Below are 7,060 nucleotides of genomic sequence, written 5' to 3' on the forward strand. Positions count from 1 at the left end.
CTGGACCTCATCCTCAGGGAGGATGTCCTTAAATATGAAGTAAAGAGGCAGGGACTAGAAGCGCTACCGGATGAGCTCCGAGAGAGGATCGGCGAGACTCCAAACTTGTGGAAGAAAATACTGCGGAAGGACTCAATACAGAAGTGGAATGGACGGTGGGTAGCAAGCCATAAGGGCGCTACTTTGAAAAAATTCTTCCCTGCCGTCCTTTCCAGACTGAAGGCTAAATGGGTTATTCCAGACTATTGGGTCTCACAGACCCTTACAGGACACGGGGGGGGGGGTTCGGGAAAAGCTGCAGAGCTTTGGAAAGAACATCGACCCCCGGTGCCCCACGTGCGGAGTTCCTAAAACAGCCGAACACGTAATAGTGGATTGCTCAGCCATGGAAGAACACCGAGCCAGGCTGTTGAGAAAGACCGGGATTTTCCCCTTCGTCGAATCGGACTTTCCCTGGTTGGTGGAAGAAGAGAATTATCCCTTCTTCAGGGAGTTCATTTACGGGTGGAAGGAGGTAGTGGGCCCAACACATTTCACTAGGGCCGCTACATAGGGGAAGGACTTGACCGCCCAACATCGGCGAGACACCAGAAGAAGATGTAGCTGACCCAGACTGAGACCAGGAGGGCTGGACCAGCCTGGTAACTGGAAGAGGCAAGCCGCCTTAATTTGAAGATGAAAGGGAGGAAAAAGACTTTCGCCGAAGGTCATTGGACTTTCCTACTCCCTCTGAAGGGTAAGTAAAAGAGTGGGAGGATAGGAGGGCCAATGAGAAGAACAGCGATCGGAATTGGGGAGAAATTAGAAGTAGAGGGGAGAGAAGAATTAAAAAGGGAAGGTGAGGAGAGGAAAGAAGACAATTGAAGACAGTCTGGGAAGAGGACCGTCCTTGAAGAGGAGAGTTGTAGGAGAGTTTGAAGTAAGAGAGAGCGGCTGACCAGTTGGAGGTCAGAGGAGGAAGTCATGTATCGCAGGGATTCAGCAGCGGGCGCTGGCAAAAGGCGTGAGACCCAATATCCGCTCCGCTACTACAGTCAAGCTTGACAAGCGTATTAAAACAAGTAAGACCTTTTGCGTTGTTATTTGAATGGCAATAATAACTTAGAGCCAGTATAAATATCAGAGATACCAACTGGTACTACTAACTCAATTCATACTATAACAATTAAAGTTTAAGAAATAGATATTCCATGCTCTCTCATAATATTCTTCTTGCTAATTTATATATGATTGTAAATATAAACCATGTAACCAAGCCTTTACTTTATAATTAAGAATCCCTGCATGCCACCTTATATATAATAGCATAGTAAATTGGCAAACACGATACCGTTAGAGAAGAACTCCAATGATTAATTATAGATATTCATATCTATAATTATTCTATAGCATACCATGGCGAGGCGCTCTATGGTATTTAGTGTTTGAATTAAATATATTGCATACTTTTTCAGTCGGTTTCCATCAGGATAAACTATAAATATATGAATATAAATTCATAAATTTATGAATAAAATTAAATATAATACGTGTACGGGGAACCCCTAGTCGGGCTTAGAACACACGAAGCCCCGTACACGGCAAAATAAAGCCAAAGCGTAGACTAGTTTCAGAAAATATATAATGCCTCTAAAAATTATAGAGCGTGGTCTATTGATCATAATTAATTTAGTCAATTGATGAAGAAAGGAGAGTAATGATATGATAGTGATAACAAGTTCTGGGGTAATGGTAATGATTAGAGATGATCGTAAGTCGAACCTAGCGGACAACAGTTGTGCCTCTACAATCAAGAGTAGATAACAATGGCTGGATTTGTTGGCTGTGGCTAACCCCATAGTTACCTCCTCCATTATCGATAAGACGCCTGGACAGTACTGATGTTTCAATTAGTTAGGCTTGATTGGATTGTAATGGGACAGTTCTTTTTAAAGTGGTAAATTTAATTGATAAGTGTGTGATTCTTTGTATCTTTTTTATTGTAATTGTATTTGTATCTATTTTTTGTCCATTGTATATAATAGAGTTTACGAGTTTACGAGGAAGTTCGAAAACTGGTTAGGAGGAGTTACGAACAGGCTCCGCAAAGAGATCAGTCTTTGAGAGTACTTCAAGCGTTTCATTTCGCACTCCTCTATCATCATTCGTTTTAGTTTTACTTCAGCAAAAGATAACTTATATATTGGTTGATATTTTATTTAAAGGTGGAATACAAGTGACTGAGACGAGGTTCTTTTTCTGCCATCAATATATTATATTTTAAATAATATACATAAATTACGATAGATCAGATTAGCTGAACGAATTTTGCCTTTTCTTGTTGTTAAAATAGTTCAATGTTTAACATGAGTAAATAATCTGTTATAGATGTTTACATGGAATGTTAATGTTGAGAAAATAAGATAACAACAACTGACGTTTGTGATTTGTTTCATTCGGTTATTCAAAAATATAATTTGAATAGTGCTTCTTAGTCCAGATCATATACCTGAAACTGAAAAGATGTAGATGAGGATTTTATAAACTTCGCTTTTTATTGTGTAAAAATTTGCTCTACTTAACGCGGGAGAGGTGCAGCCTTCAGCATTTTAACCCTTTGAAGCTCATATTTCCGCTTGTTTATGATATTCCCCCTTTTACCTCTCCTCCTATGCTCAATTCGGGATCGCTCTGATCTACTCGCTACGGTAAGACTGAGCATTTCTCTCACCAGTACACTTCAAACTTGACATCTTTTTTTTCCCTCTCATTTGAGCATTATGCCGACCTGGACACCTCTTTCGTTTCTTATTCTAAATCATAAGCCGAGAAGATCTTAGATCTTTTACGAAATCTGGATTCTTCAGCTCCTGAAGAGCTGCAATTTACAATTTTAATTTCAAATTGTATTGAAATTAATCATAAAGATTTTTTTTTCATGATTACATCACATTATATATAAAAAAAATGTATAAGTCGTCTACTATCAGATAAATGCTCATGGAACACTTCTTAGGGGACAAAAAGTAGGAAAGCAGGAGTGTGATTATAACAATAGATATTGTATGTAAGCTTTAATACAATATTTTCAAACAAAAGGAAAAAAATAATAAAGTATACATTTATTTTATTTATAAGAGGGATATATTTTTTATTTGGTCAAGCAAGAAGCTAATATTCTAGTTAAAACCGAAACAATTAAAAAATATGTATTGTCACCAATTCCACTCACCTTACCTCTTAGATCAGTCACCCCTTCTGAGGAAAAATATCAATTTAGGATGCTAACTCCGCGTAAATCACCAGGGGTATGATCTTCTGACTCCTCAAATCCTTCGCCAACTTCCTCCCAAAGCTATAATGTTCCTTACATATGTCTATAATTGCATCCTTAGAACAACCCACTATCCTATCCTGTGGAAAACACACCGTCATAATTCTCTTTCCAAAACCAGGAAAACCTCCTAATAATCCTGCTTCGCATAGAACTATTAGCTTATTTCCGATCCTCTCAAAATATTTTGAAAAATCCTAAAACGCATCCTATACATAGTTGAATCACCGAGTTTTCCCGCACATCAATTTGGGTTCCGCCCAAGGCACTCTACAGTTCAACTAGGCCTCAGAGTCGTTGACTATATTTCTTCAGCTCTTGAAAAGAAACAATACTGCTCGTGTGTCTTTCTGGACATAGCGCAAGCTTTAGACCGGGTATGGTATGCCGGATTGCTTTTCATGCTCAGGTCCATATTACCCTAACCTTATACCTTATCCACCGCTCCTACCTATCAAATCGCTCCTTTTGAGTTCTCAGTGGTTCCGAATACTCAAATATTTACCCGATCGAGGAAGGAGTACCTCAAGGGAGTGTTTTGGATCCTGTCCTCTACATCCTGTTTTGGATCCTCACTGCTTACATTCCCATCAATCCCGACACGTTCCTGGTAACATTTCCCGATGATACAGCTATTCTATCCTCCCATTTCGATCCTGTAACAGCCTCATCCAATCTCCAACCACACCTCACCCAAATTGAGCAATAGTGCAACCAATGGTAGATAAAATTAAACGAATCGAATTCATCCATGTGAATTAAATTCATCTTAGACCAAAGACTCACATGGAGCCAACATACTAGACTTAAAAGACAAAAACTCAATAGAGGGTTCAGCCAACTATACCGACTACTCAGCCGGACCTCTCATCTGTCAATAGAAAACAAACTTCTAATTTATATCCTTCTAATTTTATCTCAAACCTATCTGGACCTACGGAGTGCAACTTTGGGTAACAGCTGAACCGTCGAACATCAAACGTATCGAATCCTTTGATTCCAAAATCCTTAGAAGCATAGTTAATGCACCCTATTACGTTTCCAACAGATCACTACACCATGAACTTCATATCCCTTTGTCCTTGACCTCATACCAACCAAATTCTCAAATCCCATATAAACCTTTCTAACCATCCTAATACTTTGGTTGATAATGACTGATCTATTTCCACCCATCCCTACAATCCACCTCGAAAGTTAAAACGGCAGTGGCCAAGAGACATATGGTAAAATAAAAATGGACAATTCGAGTTCTGCCAATGGTCAGATTCTCCACTCAAATTGAGTGTTTGCGACTTTAGCGCACTTACTCAACCTCCACTGGCTCATTACCAGTTATGTGGCGAGGGGGATGCGCTGGGATCTTATGAGCTCATTAGGTTATCTCCTCAAGGATAACCTTAACTATAAATCCACTCCTCACATCCAATTATTAAACTTTTTTATCAGGCTATTGTGACCAGATCTAATAAAATTAGTCAAATCCACCTATTTTTTAAAATTTTTGAATTCTGCATTACTTGAAACTCCATACTTCAGATTTTAAGGATATTTTAAATAAACTTACTTGTCCGATAGCAAGACTTTATCGCTTATTGATCACAAAAAGAAATAATTATAATTTCAAATTAATATAAATTTACTAACATTTGATAACAATCATGTACGTAATATTTAGTTTCATAAAATTGTTGTTATTATAAGGAAAATTATGTTCATCAACTAAGCATTGAGTCATAATCAAGTTCATACAAGCCCATACAGGAGTATTTTCTATGCAATCACTAATTAGATGTAACACAACAATATACAGGGATGAAACATGACACCACTAAACTCTCTAATAATACTCATGAAGCTTTCTTAATTCATAACAATATCTTATTAAATTTATAATTTGGATATTAACAACAGAAAAAGGATCCTAAAATGTTTGATTGATATGACTATAGAATCTTCCAGGAAAGCAAAGCCGGTGAGAAAGTTAATATAATTAAGGCCTACTATGATACTTTTTTCAAGACTGATATGAAAATTTACTCATTTTTAACTTTGTTTTTTTTTCAATGAATTCCAAGGTTTTTTTTTTTTTTTTAAGCTCTACAGACCTTATAAAGCTGCCCGAACCAGCCTTCTCCAGGCCTGCCTTTGATATTCTGTCTTGGATATTGCTTTCCAGTTTGCTGCATGAAGCTCTGTCACTTCTTTGTTGATTCTGTCTATCCATCTGGTTTTCTTGTCATTTTTGTTACTGTCTAGGACCGCAATGTCGTCGCTAGGATTTCATATTTCATTCATTTACCCCACTATTTACGCGTAATATTCTTCTAATAAGTTTTCGTAGGAATTGGTTGAACACCATTAATTAGAGTCCATCTCCATTTCTCTGACCTGTTCTGAATTCAAATGCTTCAGATACTCCTCCTTTTATCAGGACTCTGGATTTGGGATTATTCGTACACGCTTTTGGCAGTCTTACTATGTAGCTTCCCGGGGATTGCAATCTCAATCATAATCATCCAAAGTCTACGAAATCATAGGCTGCTTAAAAATCGACAAATAAGATGTGCATATTCTGATAAACTTTCCATCGGTATTCTGATAAACTTTCCATCCTTTACCTCCTCCCTCTCCTGAATCCCACTTAGTGGTCACCTACTACATCCTCATAATATTGAGATATCTGATTTAACAGGATTTTGGTTATTATCAATCGTATGAATTCTGACTGAAGTACCTAATATGAAATATAAAAAAAAAAAATTAAAAAAAATTAATCCTGTTAAAATGTTTCCCTCATATGTTTTTTAAATACTTTACATATTTCTCTCAACACATATTTGCTGGGGTACCCTGCATTAAAAAAAAAAAGAAGAGGAAATAAATGAGCAATTTTGATAACTATTGAAATAATTTCAAAACATTATCTGTTTAAATTTTCTAGCCTATTTGGCTCATAGTTTCAAATCCATAGTCGCATACATTTCACATTCAAGTGGACAAACATAAATCATTTAAATAAAAATTTTTGGTAATTTTGTCTTCTTTAATTCAGATTAAAATAGATAAAAATTAATATGAATAGGTTTTCAAGATATAACCAAACAAATAAAATAAAAATTATTTTTGTATTTTTATATTATATGGTTCTGGGAAAAATTGGAGGTAACAAATTACAGCAGTTAAATTTAGAGCAGCACCAACTTCATAGCTTTTCCAAAATTTTCTATTGAGATTGTTTGCTGGTCTCTATTTGACTGTATTATTCGTGAAGGTTCTTCAATCTGGGCAAGCAATAGGGTTATTCTTATAGAACAATATATCAGTATTGTGCTCGAGCCTATTATAACTATTACCAAGGCATTATTAAGTCCTATTTCAAGGGTTAGGTTAACAAAATAAAAATTAGGTTAACAAAAAAATAAAATAAAATAAATACGGAAAAGAGCACTAATGATTGTTGCCAATCTGTGTTATGTTTTTTTCATTTTCTTTTTTTACAAATAATTTTCAATTGATTTGTTGAGTATTTCAGTATGTTTTAATTTTTGAACTTCTTTAAATCTTCTAAGACAAATATGTTACTAATAAAACCTTTAGAACACTTCCGACAATAAATCTCCAAATTATAAAAAACGAAAACCTTGAGAACTTCTCACTTCTCACTATATTTGTTCTAATTTATTCAAAAAACGATGTACAAATTCAATTCAATTTACAAAACATTTCTTTTCTTTACTGAGGTTA

Source organism: Halyomorpha halys, unplaced genomic scaffold (assembly GCF_000696795.3).
Source record: "Halyomorpha halys isolate HHAL.00 unplaced genomic scaffold, Hhal_1.1 Scaffold1381.1, whole genome shotgun sequence".
NCBI lineage: Eukaryota > Metazoa > Arthropoda > Insecta > Hemiptera > Pentatomidae > Halyomorpha > Halyomorpha halys.